At 41.2% G+C, this 15,371-nt stretch overlaps 1 non-coding gene across 1 annotated transcript; it reads left to right on the forward strand.

Moving 5' to 3' along the window:
- Positions 1 to 14,910: 14,910 nt before the first annotated feature.
- Positions 14,911 to 15,120, forward strand: LOC114239183 (small nucleolar RNA U3). Its single transcript, XR_003624380.1, has one exon. It is a non-coding gene; the product is annotated as a small nucleolar RNA U3 (small nucleolar RNA).
- Positions 15,121 to 15,371: the final 251 nt, after the last annotated feature.

Here is a 15,371-nt window from a genome sequence, read left to right on the forward strand (position 1 = left end):
CCTAGAAAAATGGTACAGATGAGCCAGTTTGCAGGGCAGAAATGGAGACACAGATGTAGAGAACAAAGTTATGGACACCAAGGGGGGAAAGCCACAGGGGGTGGGGGGTGGTGGTGGTGGGATGAATTGGGAGATTGGGATTGACATGTATACACTGATGTGTATAAAATGGATGACTAATAACAACCTGCTATATAAAAAATAAATAAATTTCAAAAAATTAAAAAAAAATATATATATATATATAAATAAAATAAAAGAGGCCCAACAGAGCTCCCTTGGCTCCTTCCACCAAGTGAAGACAGAGCCAGAAGTCAGCAGTCTGTGACCTGGAAGAGCGTTCTCACCGGAACCCCACCATACTGGCACACTGATCTTGGATTTCCAGCACCCAGAACTGTGAAAAATACATTTTTGTTGTTTAAAGCTACACAGGGTGTGGTATTGTGTTATAGCAGCCAGACTGGACTAAGACAATCCTCCTCTTAGTACATCTGATGGGATGGGGCTTATTCAGGGCCTATTCCTTACAAGTTTGATGCTGAACTGTCAACCTCCCCTCCTGCTCTCCCAGCTTCCCCATGCCGGCAGCTGGTAAGAGCACTGAGCCAGGCTTATTCTCCAGCTGTCTTGCAGCCCCTCCCTCCTCAACTTCTTCTGGTGGCTGGACAGTGGTAGATACTGAAATTCAGATCTGTGAAAAAGAAGAGAACCAGAGGACCCCACTTAGATGTCTTTACCAGAGCTCAAAGTCAAGTCGCTGTAAATAAAGTGATAGCTTCAAGCATATTCTTGTTCCTTAGGTATATACACTCTACAGAACCTCACAGGGGAGGGCAGAGGGAAAGTGATTGGCAAGGCATGATTCCAGCATTCCTGGATCCCCAGGGACTATCACCCCATTAAAACTCCAGTAGAGTCAAAGTTTGTGAAGACTAGAACTCCAGCACTCTGGCCAAGGCATTTGGGGAGCACTGAATGGTTCTTAATTGTACTTTCTTTCCACAGTGTATAAAGACCTTTGGCGTTTGTTTTCTGATCTTCACCTCTCAAGGGAAAACAAAACTTCAAAGATTTCAAACTTCAAAGAACACAAGCAAATTAACCTGATATTCTGGAGGTGTAGCCTATGTTTCCTCCTGTCAAATCGCTCTGGATGGTTATCTGAATTTCATAAAGGAGCCCTATGAGGAGAGGGGAACGTAATGGTTCACTCAGGTGCCAGCCCAGGCGGCCACAGGACCCTAGATCACTGAGCACGCCAACACTGTGGCCTACGCACAGGCCCACTCGACACCTTCCCCTCCAAACGTGCCCCCAGGACCGAGACACACGTTTTCCCAAGGGGGTCCCAGAACTCTAATCCCTTGAAATATTTCTCAGAAAATCTTTCCAAGTCCCAGCAAGTTTGGGGAGTGTTCTGTCCCAGATTCTCCCTCCGCCCTTGCCCATTCACACGGCAGTTAGGCAAATTAAAAGCAGTGACAATTCTTACAATAAGAAAACCCTCTGGGCTTTGTTTAGCTCAGAGAATCTTAAGTCTACCTTACCACAGAGCTCTTTTTTTTTTCTTTTTAACGTAATTCCTATTAAGATTCTGTGAAGCAAACATTCTACCAAACATAGAAACCCTGGCTCACACTAATGTCTTTAGTTCAAATGAGAAGCATCCACTTTTCGTGGATTTTTGTGTCCACTCCCCCAAATTTAATTTGACATTTGTTGGTCCCACTATAACATTTGTAATATAGATTTTTACTGTTTTATAAAGTGCTCTTTACAGCCAGTTTTTCATGCCAAATTGACCTCATTATTAGGAGTCTGATGGTATTTCAGGCCAACTAGATCTGGCTCAGCTCTAGAGTTGGGGCACTTAAACAAGGCATGAGAAACTTTTCATAAAAACATACAGATCTAGACAGTTCAGGCAATACAGTCTTTGAAATCCATTTACAGTTACTTGCTGCTTTATTTCACTACTTAGTTAAAATACCATGTCTGAAGAAAATATATGTAGTTTTCATTGTCAGTATCAAAAAAAATGACAGTAATTGTAATTTCCATGAGCGGAACAATCTGTTACAGAAGAAATGTTAATATTCTTAGAAGTCTAAAATCCTTTATAGGGTGTGGTGTAACCTGTAATCTGTCTCTTGGGTTTAAATGCTTTCCTTTAGATTCCACCCTATTTATAGTTCTATGCACAGCTCTAGACACCTCTGTTTTGAATGTGTCTCCTGGAATTGAAATTCGGTGTCATTTATTGACGAGGCAGAAGGGGGTGAGAGGTAATGATTTCTGACTAGTGATCAATAGGTTAATCCTCCAGCCTATCACGGACTCCCTAAAAATGAAGGGTGGCAAGGAAGATTTTTCTCAGCTTCAGTTCAATACAGCTATTACAGCTATGTAGGCACTAAATTAGAGACGAAAGCGTGCTGTGAGGTATACATCACGTTGGGCTCTTTGTGGTGTAAGCACTACTGGGCAGACAGAGGAGCGACAGCAAATCGCTCGCTGACACAATGCTGGCAAGATAAGCTGATGACCACGTGGTGGTCAGAGACGGGGGCAATCATCTCTGAAAATGGTGGGCTGGCAAGTGGAGAGGGGGCTAGAGATCAGTATTTACAGCAGAATTTGTCCCCAGAGTATAACTCAGACAAAGAGTTTCAAAATTGTCCATTTATTGTTTCTGTCAGCCTTTCTAGGTCGGCTGAAAGGAGGCCTGCTGATCCTGACAAGATCAAAATGACCCTTGAAACCAGTAGATAATGGGCTGAACTCACAGTACCTTATCCTCTCTACACGGTGCCTTTCTGTCAGAATGTAAGGCAGGACAAGAAAGCGGCCCCGCGCGACATCCACACAGAAGCAGAAGTGCGCACCTTCCCAGGTTGAACTCCAGGAGTGAGAACTTCCCCGTGTCCTACACAGCACGTCTAGGGACACTGCTTCCTTTATCTGAACCCCCCAAGGAACACCTGCAGCCTTTTCTTTCAGCATTTTGCCAGGATAATGGAATGGAGAGTAGAGTGTTGTACTGGGTTTCCCCAGGGGCTGATGGAGTGAGCACACATTGGAGGCTGCCCGCACACTTCCCAAGGATCTTGCAAATGAATTTGGGCTGGGACGGGTGCAGGAGGATGCCTACAGCAGAATTAGAGGGGAGAGTGCTCTTCTGTTATGGAATCTGGGTAAAGCGGAACCAGCTTGAGGCCCAGCCTAGTCCAGAGTTTTAGGCAAAGGATCCGCAATTGACCCACCCCACCCCCAAATATCGAAAGCTGTTTAAATGTCAAGAAAACGCTAAAAAGGGATTCCATTCATTTCACACAGTGAAACTGTAACAAATCTTTCCCTAAGGTAGGACCAGCTACACAATTTGCAGAGCCCAGTGCAAAATGAAAATCTGGGGCCCCTTGTTGACAAATTATTAAAAATTTCCAGAGGGTGACAGCAGAGCTCTTCTGAGACCTGTGGAGGCCTGTGCTGCCTTAAGGGCTTTTCTTTCTTTCATTCATTCATCCATCCATCCATCCATTCATCCATTCGTTCATCTCGCTCTCTCTCTTTCTCTCTCTTTTTCTCTCTCTCTCTCAAACAGAAGGGACCTATCCCCAAGTCTTTGGCCTCTCCCTCTCAAGGTTTCCCCCATGCTCTATCCCAAACCAGGTCTGCAGAACCCTCCCTGGTCTCTCTCCATGCTGGCTCTGTCTCAGCTCCTTATCATGTAACCCCACTTAGCCTCTCGCTTCCTTCATTTTCCCATTTACCAGGCCCAGATTCAGTGCTGCAAAGCATGATACTATTGGAGCTAACTCAGTACAGTCTTCCTTACTGACAGAGGCATGGGGGAGAGATTTAAAACACTTAACGTTTAGTATTTTATTAGTATTTATTAATTATTGATCACTTGTTAACAGGTGCTGGAGGCTGTTTGTCATCCATAAAATGCAACTATCACTGACCTTTAGGAATTTTTCTAAAATAGGCAATGATGATGACAGAAAGCAGCTCTTGAGCACCTACCATGTGCTAGGAAATACGCTGAACTTTGTATACACATTAGCTCCTTTAGTTCTCACAGCCATGAGGGTGCGTGTTATTATCATTTCCACGTGCAGATGAGGAAATGGAGCTTAGAGAGGTCGTCAACTTGCCCTTGTTCACGACCCGACCACCTGGCTCTCTAGTGTGGGTTCCTGATACTATCCAATAAGCTGGTAAACGAATCAGAACAATTAGTTTTCCTCCCACACTGCCTCTATGCTGGGCATACACTTAGGTCCTTAATATTTGCTGAACTAATAGTTGTGTTCTATATTAGGTAAAGGAAGCAGATGAGGGTGAAAACAATGGAAAATGGAAAAGAACTGGCCAATCTGGTCAGTGAGAGGCTTGAACTGTGTTCAATTTCCAATACTGCCTTCATCCTACAATTTACGGAGCTTTAAGTAGCAACTGCTGAACATACACCTAGCTTTGGGGAAGCAGGGGCCTGGCCCGGTTCATTTTTATGCCCCCCACAGGTCTAGCATAGCAGCAACTAGTTGCTCCACAAATATTCCTTTGATTGAATTAATTTGAATGGAATAGAACTGAATTAACTCAATGTTTTTGGTAGGACCTGGCTTTAAGTTGAGAGAGCTCTAAATGTAAATTAAACAGACAATCACTTTTTAGAAGTGCACAAAATAACAATGGACAAAGCCCAAACAGCCACAGATCCCTGGTCCTCAGTCTGGGGGAGCCAGAGGAGCTTCTGGGCCTCCACATGCCCAGCCTGCTGTCTGCTCATTCTCTAACTGTGATGAAGGAATTAAATGAAGTCTTTCAATGCTGCCACACTGCCACGAATGGGTATTAAATAATGTTCCATCGAGCTACCGGAACTGCTGCATGGGGATTCTGCCTCATCTGTATGGATGCCTTGTCATAATTTCTAGAATTATAGAAGCCATCCCGTGACTTCCTAGACCGCAAGGAAACAATGTACAAAGTTTTTCTTCCCTCTCAGCTTGGAGCACATAAAATGATTTTTCACTACTCAGAATCGGAACAGATGAATATATAAATACATTGGTGTGCATAAAGTTCTGAGCTGTGCTGAGGAGAGAAGCTGGCTGTGCTGGCAGGTCTCAGCTCCCAAGGGAAAACACGGAGGTCGGGATAGATGTCCCACACAGGGAGGCTGAGATGTCCCTCGGCTCTCGTCCTGAACAGCCCCAGGAAAGGGACAGGCAATATTACTCTTAACACCTAGAAGTTGGAGCCAGCCCTCCTTCTTCTTTCCCCCCTCTTTCCCCCTGCCACACCCTGTCCTCTGGCTCCCCACCTCTTCCATTTTTCCCAGCAAAAATTTATAAAGCAAGATCCAACCCAGGTTCCAATATAATCCCGTGAGACGGGGAGCGTCTCTTGTTTTGATCACTCCTCCCCTCCACGTACAAACACGCTGTGTAGATATAGGAGGCAAAGCCCAGCTCAGTGAAGTGCCTCCTGCGGTCTCATACTCAGGCAATGGCAAAGCTGAGGCGCTCATCCCAAACATTTAAACCGCTATTTCAGTAAGTTTTGTTTTTTTTTTCCAATCTGACCCTCAGGCTCAAGTTTGCAAATCCCACACAGGCAAACTCAGTAAAGATAACAGGGATCTGCATCATCATTGTCTCTTCCAATTAATGAGAGCTTACTAAATGTGAGAAGAAATAACATGCTCAAGGTCACACAGGTAGTACAAGGTCGCATGGGTAGCACATGGTGGAGAAGGGACTCAGCCCAGTATTGTCTGACCCCAAAGCTATGAGTGTAACTACTCAGGTACATTGCCCTTCTATAGAGACATTAACCCTTCACAAGACAGCCACTGAGTGGTATATGTAACACTGATCTTGGAGGAGAGTGAGTAAGACAATCATTTACAGAGAAAGAAGAAACTCATCAGCTGGTTGGTCCATCCTGTGGGCTCTGCTCATCTCCCGACTTCTGGGAGGGGAGATCCAGGCACCAGTTGGTACTTCCCTCCTTCAACCAGGCTAATACACACACACACGCGCGCGCGTGCGCGCGCGCACACCAGAACCCCAAAGAGTGTTTCATAAATTCTTTGCTTCTACCTCTACTGAGTTCAAAGGATGGTCAGGCTTTGGCAGTAATGTCCAGGCTCTGTAACTTGTCTCCATGAATTTTGTAGATGGCTCTTAGCCTCACTAGAGATTTTAGAGCATCCCCACAGGGCCAGCACTTTAGCTACAGACCTTCTCCTTCACATTCTCTGCCCATCTCACAACCTCCCTCCCTCTTTCATCTCCTTCTCTCCTCCACCCAGATACCACCTCCTCTTTGTGTGCTGGCAGTCATTCCATTTTCTACCCAGTTCTACTCCTAAGAAGAGGGGAGCTTCAAATCATGAGGATGAAAGTAGGCATAGTGGGTGGAGAAGACACCTCTATAGTGGCTGAGCTCTGGGTGGAGTATTTTAAAGAAATAATTTGCCATCTTGCCCTGTAAATGTGAACTTCCTGACAGACTATCTTGTATACCTTGTTATCTCCATCTTTTCTTGGAGTTGCATTACAAACATCCCCCTCCATTTCTTTATCCATGACAAGTGCCAGGCTCCAGGAAAAGGGAGGAGAGAGAAGAAAATATAATCCTATCCAAGCATACTATGTATCTTAAAATAACTAAAATGGATATTTGTTATTCTGTGGCAATCCAACAACAGTTTTTTTCTTTTGGTAACAGTACACCAATTTTTTTATAGCTTAGGAAAGACATCAAGGGCTCCTGACATCATTTGAAACATCTTAGGCCTAAAGCCATATCTTCCCAGGGAATTCTGCTGTAAGAGCAATAAAATCCTCTTTGGCTTTAGCTCACTTGAGTTTGGAAAAAGAGTCACCAATGAAATATTTCTTCCTTGAATTTGTAATGCTAGCCAGATCTTTCTGGCCAAGACTCTACGGACATTTGCAGGTCTTTAACTGTAACATGAGAGCCTTGGGCAGCAAACCAAGGATTTTTGGTGGTTGCTACTGTGGGGTCAACAGTGCCTGACCTGGGGAGGAGAGTCCTTGAACCAGAGGGAGGGCTCTGCTCCTAATAAGGCTCTTCTCCTGCAGAAAACCATGAGCATCCATAGAATGGCAACTTGCCACTCTGGCTAACAGCACATTCGTATCAGGCCCAGGGGCAGGACCCCCCTTCACCTGCATGCAGCTGGCAAAAGACGAGCCTGGGAAACAAGGAATAAAATGAAAAGATTGCAGTGCTGGGTTCACAGCACTCTCAGAGTACACCTTATTGTTGTGAGCAACAGAGGGGTGCCTAGAGCACTTGTCAGGATCAAACCTCCTAATTTAAGGTAGAAGGCCACTCTGCTCATCCATTCTTTTGCTCTCCCTTGCCCTCTGTCTGTGTCAAGCCTCTCCACTCACTGTAAAGGCCAGGCCTACCTCTAAGGGGATGATTCCCAGGGTAAACAGGCAGGTATGGGGCAATTTCTTTAGCCACCATCCAAGCTTTATCTTCCTTTATGTCAAGGCCTGGTTACCAGGAGTAACCAATGCAGATGCAAGCAGCTGAAGCAAGCCCCATGGGCGCCCACTGCTTAATGGGCTCAGCTAGAATCAAAACTGAGTTTGGAGATGTGATTCAACTTGTCCTGCAGATAATTAAGTGCTCCTGAACTCTTCTTGAAGGAAATCAACAGTTTTCCAAAGAAAAATCAGGGAAAGGACAAGGAATCTTTATAAGATCCTCTGGATGGAGTTTTCTTTCATAGGGAGTGAATAGAAAATATATGTTTGTTTATTTGTCCAAATAGCCTATTGTGTATGCTCAGCTTGATGACCGGAAGAGGTTAGTGGGATTTGTTGGAGAAGGGAAACGTAAGTAAGGGACAAAAAATTTGTTTAAACAGCAATGGAAGCCTTCAAAATATATGTTTTTTTCAATCTAGGCTTAGGAGGATTACAGTTTGCATGGGCCCGGATTATAACATATAAACAGGAACAACAGGGAGAGATTATGATATATAAGTATTCAAGATTACATTTACTGTCACCCCCTCCTCCTTTTGCTTGGTCAGTCTCTTCCCCTCCCTCAGATGTCAGACAAGTTATCTTCTCTAAGGGAGACCTTCACTGACCTTCCAGAAGAGACCGACTCTACTGCTCACTTTCATACCTCCTCCTCAAAGTTATCTTTTTTAGTTCCTGACACATTACAATTTAACGTGTGTTTGTGCAATTATTTCACCAATGTCTCTATTTCCCTGACTAGAATGTAATCTCCCTGAGGGCAGGGAACATGCTTATTTCTACTTGCTATTGAGATCCCTGTGCCTAACACAGAGGCTGGCACATGGTATGCATTCAATAAATGTTTGTTGGTTCAATGAGTGAGCAAATAATTAAAAATGAATGGATGGATGACATTGTACTTCATTCCTGAATACTTGCTGGCCAGTAATGGTAATGGGTCCTTAAGGAAAAGATCAGTCTTCTGGGAGTCTTACTGATTTATCATCATCTGCTCCCACTATAATTCAGACAAGTGACTTGGCCAAATGCATGGTTTATCAAGACAGTCAAATGATTAAAAAAAGTTCTCTACTAAATTTTTACTCATCAATAAGGTTAATAATTGCAATGGATCTAAACAGATCAAACATGTTTAAATCCATGAGATCAAAATGATTCTTTAAAAAGAAAGAAAAACTCTAATAGGTCATCATTGGAGAATACTGGTAGACTAATCCATTATATTGAAAACTAGCAAATAAAGGGAAAGATTCAGATGTTTATCTTGCCTTTCCTGTATGAGCTGTACCACTGATTGACCACAGATGAGAGGAAGTTTTATGCAACAATAAAATACTGGGAGAACATGTATGGAAAAGGAGCTTGGGAGAATAAACCCATGAAGCTGTTTTTGAATTCCGGACTTGCCCAAGCAGCTCATGCATAGATCTGACCCTAGACGATATATCACAGTCAACCACCCAGGTATCGAATGGTCTGCTGGGTGGTGCCGTCCAGCTCATTACAAAGTCTTCAAAAATGGACTCACCATTGAAACCACAATCTCTAGAAGGCTGGTTGAAATGAGTGACCTGAACCTAACCAGTTTAAAAGCCTGCTAGAATAAAACCTATCAGTATTCTTTATAGGGTTTAAACGAGACCCATGGTCTCATAACATTAGATTCAAAATGCCCAGGATGTGATACAATATTACTCAGCATATGAAGAAAACCAGAAAAAAATCTCAACAGAATAGAGAGTCCAAAAATAGACCAACATAAATATGGCCAGTTGATTTTTGGCAAAGGTGCCCAGGCAGTTCAATGGAGAAAGCATAGTCTTTTCAACAAACGGTGTTGGGACAACTCATTATACATAAGACAGATAGATAGACAGATAGATAGATAGATAGATAAGGATAATCTCCAATCTAAACCTCACATATTATGCAAAATTTAACTAAAATGTATCATAGTTCTGAATGTAAAATATACAACTTTTAAAAGAAAGCACAGGAAAAATATTCTTGACCTGGATTTAGGTTTAGGATTCTTAGATATAACAAGAACACAATACAAAAAGAACTCACAAAACTCAACAATAAGAAAATAACCCATTTAAAAATAAACAAGACTTGAACAGACATTTCATCAAGAGGATATACAGAGGACGAACATCTTTTATTGAAAAGATGTTCACTATCATTAGCCATTAGGGAAATGCAAATTAAAAAAAAACTTAATGAGATACCACTATACAGTTAAAAGAATGACTAAAATAAAAATTCAGATAATTCCAAGTGATGGTGATCATGTGAAGCAGCTGGAATTCTCATACATTGCTGGTGGGAATGCAAAATGGTACAACTACTCTTAAAAACAGTTTGATAGTTTTTATAAAATTACATATTCAATTATCATATCATGCACTAATCCCACTCCTACGTATTTACCCTAGGGAAATGAAAATTTATGTCCACTAAAACACTTGTACATAAATGCATATTCATAATTGCCAAAAGCCAGAAATAACTCAAATGTCCTTCAGCAGATGAATGTATAAACTAACTGGTACATCCATACAATGGAATACCACTTAACAATAGAAGGAATAAACTATTGAGACAGCACCTTGGATGAATTGCAAAAGCACTGTGCGGAATGAAAGAACTTAGTCTCAAAGATCAGATGCTATATGAATCCATTTACGTGGCACTTTCAGACAAAACTATGGTGATGGAGAAAAGGTCAGAGATTGAAATAATTTATGGGTGGAGTTAGATATGACTATGAAGGGATAGCAAGAGGGAGATTTTGGGGGGTGATGAAATTGTATGGCATTTTGATTGTGGTAGTGGTTATAAGAATTTATACATGTGTTATAATTCATAGATATGCATACCAAAACTGGTTATTTTACTTTATGTTAATATAAAAGATTAAAAAGAACAACAACAAAAAAACCTTACCAAACCAGCACCTTTCTCATTAACAGGTCCCTAAGTTAGTATCTTAGAACACTTAATGTTTCTCAAGAGGTGAATATAAAAATGGTTTTATTACTATTAATAGATATAAAATCTACTCCAGTATACTGTGATGGTCTTTTCTAAACTTTCTTTATGAACATGTGATTTATTTAAATTTGTCTTACCAAGGAGAACCACAAATTTAGAGAGATGCTCCTCTCTCTCCTCAGTGCTCATGAAATGAATCAGTCAGTCCACTCATACTGGCTCTTCAGTGATACCATCCTCATGATAAGGAAAATACGATGATAGAAAATCTTAAAACCACAGGGAAGTGCTCTGTTTGAGCACAGCAAAATGTCTCAGCACATTATCATTTCTCCACTGGCTAATACAAATTCTGGCCAGAATGCCATAGGATAGTAGTTAGAAGCAGAGAGTTATGCAAAAGCCTGATAATATATGACAGCCATTCTAGAGCAAGAGGCCCGGCACCTTAGTGATAGGCGAGAAAGGCACTACTGCCATTGTGAACTCTTTTGAAGGAACAATGTTTGGAAACTCTTTGTAAACTTTAAATGACAAGTACAACTGTGGTAGTTTGAATGCATTTTCCCAAATTCTTTGACACTCTTCCCTTTAAGAGTTGGAGTCTAATTCTCCTCCCCTTGAATGTGCAATGGAATTAGTGACTCACTTCTAACAGATAGAATAAAGAGAAAGTGATAGTTGAGTGACTTTGGAGACTAATTCATAAAAGTCACTGTGGGTTTATTCCTAGGTATTTTATTCTTTTTGATGCAATGGTAAATGGGACTGTTTCTTTAATTTTTCTTTCTGATCTTTTGTTGTTAGTGTATAAAAATGCAACTGTACTTCAAAAACTATATGATGCTGATGAAAGAAATCAAAGATGACACAAACAGATGGAAAGATATACCATGTTCTTGGATTTGAAGAATCAATATTGTCAAAATGACTATACTACCCAAGGCGATCTACAGATTCAATGCAATCCCTATCAAATTACCAATGGCATTTTTCACAGAACTAGAACAAAAAATCTTAAAATTTGTATGGAGACACAAAAGACCCTGAATAGCCAAAGCAATCCTGAGAAAGAAAAACGGAGCTGGAGGAATCAGGCTCCCTGACTTCAGACTCCCTGACTTCAGACTATACTACAAAGGTATAGTCATCAAAACAGTATGGTACTGGCACAAAAACAGAACTATAGATCAATGGAACAGGATAGAAAGCTCAGAAATAAACCCACGCACCTATGGTCAATTAATCCACGACAAAGGAGGCAAAACTATACAATGGGGGAAAGACAGTCTCTTCAATAAATGGTGCTGGGAAAAATGGACAGCTACATGTAAAAAAAATGAAATTAGAACACTCTTTAACACCATACTCAAAAATAAACTCAAAATTGATTAAAGACCTAAATGTAAGACTGGACACTATAAAACTCTTAGAGGAAAACATAGGCAGAACACTCTGACATGAATCGTAGCCATATCTTTTTCGATCTGTCTCCCAGAATAATGGAAAAAAACAAAACAAAAATAAGAAATGGGACCCAATTAAACTCAAAAGCTTTTGCACAGCAAAGGAAACCATAAACAGAACGAAAAGACAACCCACAGAATGGGAGAAAATATTTGCAAACAGTGCAACCAACAAGGGATTAGTTTCCAAAATTTACAAACAGCTCATGTGCCTTAATATCATAAAAACAAACAACCCAATCCAAAAATGGGCAGAAGACCTAAATACACATTTTCCCAAAGAAGACATAAAGATGGCCAAGAGGCACATGAAAAGATGTTCAACATCACTGATTATTAGAGAAATGCAAATCCAAACTACAATGACATATCCAACAAGGACCTACTGTATAGCACAGGGAACTCTGCTCAATATAACAACCTAATGGGAAAAGAATTTGAAAAAGAATAGATACATGTATATGTATAACTGAATCACTTTGCTGTACACCTGAAACTAACACAACATTGTTCATCAACTATATTCCAATACTCCAATATAAAATAAAACGTTAAAAAAAAAAACCACTGTGGTTTCCTGTTTGTTCTCTCTCTCTCTCTCCCTCTCTCTCTCACTCTCACTCTCAAATCACTCATTTTGGGGAGAGCCAGCTGCCTCATCCCAAGGACACTGTAGAAAGGCTCACATAGAAAGGAACTGAGGTCTCCTGCCAAGAGCCAAGTAAGTGAGCCTTCTTGGAAGTGCATCTTCTAGTCCTAGTCTTTCAGATCTTTCAAAGTCTTTCAGTTTTTCCAGTTGTTGGCCTTCAGATCACTGCAGCCCTACTGCCCTCCTAACCATAACCTCATGAGAGACCCTGAGCCAGAACTACCAAGCCATGCCACTCCTGAATCCCTGGCCCTCAGAAACTGGGAGATAATAAATGTTGGTTGTTTTAAGCTGCTAAGTTTGGGGGTAACTTGTTAGGCAACAACAGACAACTAATACAACTATGCTAATGTTAAACTGCTTTTTGATTTAGAGAAAAGAAAAGGAAGAGAAGGCAGGAATAGTGATCATGATTCACTTCAACGTTTTTACCAAGCCAAGTAACATTCAAGTTATCTGGACTTCTTTCCCTGGAGGCCAGGAAATTGTACAAAGATACAGGGCATTTCCTAGAAATGATTTTTGTATTACTCATCTTAGTACACAGACATCCTCAGGTTGATGCCATGCATGGCAGTTGGGGAAGCTATACTGAATACCACAGCTACTTCCCACCAGGGATTTCCAAACTGCTACTTCATTAATCAGTCTTTTAAATAAGATATGTTGTATAAGATGTCCCAGAATAAAGCCTAGCAAAGGAATATATACAAGGTAGGCACTCAATAAATGTATTTTGGTATTAGCAATAGGCTGCTATTTTTATTCTTTTAATTAGCAGATACTGAGTTCATATCCAAATCAAAAAGACCAAAGCAAAACAAAAGCCTAGAATCAAGGTTAAAATCATGCCACTATTTCTCTGCACTCATACATAGGGGCTTTCTTTTCAAATACAAACCCAGAGTTTAATATATGCCATGAGACAGTTGCATGAGAAGTTACTTTAAGAGAAAAGTAAGTGTTTGATGTTCCTGTCTTCTAACACTGAAAATGGAAAATCTGCCCAGCAACTCACAAATCAGTGAGCACTTGACAGAAAAATATGCTTTGGCAACTTTGCTTGTTGCATTCTTTAACAGGAAAATTGAAAACATAGGATCACAAGGGTCAGATGGTTATTACTGGAAGCTGGCTCTTATAAAATGTAATACATACCATTTCCCCCATCTAAATTGCATTGCTTTGTCCAAATCACCCGATGGGGCCCAGGATAAGGTGTTTTTCTGATGTAGATAACCACCTAGGTTTCTAAAAGCACATCCATTTTAAAGTGAGGGCCTGAAGAACACCAACAGCGACAGAAAAATGATATTTTTCTGTAACCTCAGCATCGGAGAGAACAGTTCCACAAGAAATAGTTTATAGAAAAAGAAAACCTTATTATTAAACACATAGAGTGCTAGTCAGCAAAATCTGCTGCTGATGGCAACTTCCCAAACTAGAACTTTTAGACAGTCTCATTCTGTATTAGTATTTTAAGAAACTCTGAACATTTATAGATCAAGGTATCGTTATGACTTTTTGGTAGATGGATCTATATGTCAACAAGAGGAACTATTTTAAAATACCAAATAAATAGCAGCTATCAAGGAAGGAGGGAGAGGAGGTACAACAAAGAACAATCAAATTGAGTAACCACTTCACATGAACCTGCACATGTGGTTAAACAAGGTTTCTAAGGGCAGCTAATCATAAAACTCGGTAGGTCTAATAATTGGTCCAGGTACATACACTTTTAACAAACTGTCACCTAGATGACCCAACTCTCAAAACATCTAATGCCATCTTGGTGTCAGTAATTGGCTCCTAGCTTTAAAACAGAAATGGAGTCTAGACTCCAGAATATGGTGCTATTATTTTGAAATCCTAGAAAGAGAGAAACTATTCAGTGTCTCCTGCTTGATTCAAACAACAATTCCTGGGACTTCCCTGGTGGTCCAGTGGTAAAGAATCTGCCTTCCAATGCAGGGGACATGGGTGCAATCCCTGGTTGGGGAACTAAGATCCCACATGCCGCGGAGCAACTAAGCCCGTGCACCACAACTACTGAGCTCGCGGGTCTCAACGAGAGACCCCGCGTGCTGCAAACTACAGAGCCCACGCGCCCTGGAGCCTGCACGCCACAACTAGAGAGAAACCCGAGCAGACCGCGCTGCGGCATAATGAAAAGATCCCGCATGCCTCAACAAAGATCGTGTGTGCCGCAACTAAGACCCGACGCAGCCCAAAAAAATAAGGAAAATAAATAAATATACTTTTAAAAAACCAACAGTTCCTCATACAAGTTTGTAGAAAATCAAAAGGGGGACATATTCCACAAGGAGGAGGAGAAGGGTTCTCTCCTGAGTGTGAAGCCAGCTCTTGGTGTTACTTCACTGCACCCGCCATTTGCCATTAAGGATCGTTCTTTTCTCCTCTTGGGAGAGTATGAGGAAGAGGACATTGTCTGAACAGTTTCTGAAAAAAAGGGGGAGTACATCTTATATACATTAATGGTGACCACAAATTTAAAGGGAGAAGGAAAGACACACGTGGAGCCAAGAAAAATAAGTGTTTAACAACTCTGTTTATCTCCAGGAGACAACTGGAACGTCATAGTTCTGAAGAGAAAGGTAGAAAAATGGATACCCATTTGGAAGAAAATGAAAGCTTTACTTAATTAATGTGTTAAATGCTGGTGTGAAAGAACCTTTCTTCTCAAAGCAA

Source organism: Balaenoptera acutorostrata, chromosome 10 (genome assembly GCF_949987535.1).
Source record: "Balaenoptera acutorostrata chromosome 10, mBalAcu1.1, whole genome shotgun sequence".
NCBI lineage: Eukaryota > Metazoa > Chordata > Mammalia > Artiodactyla > Balaenopteridae > Balaenoptera > Balaenoptera acutorostrata.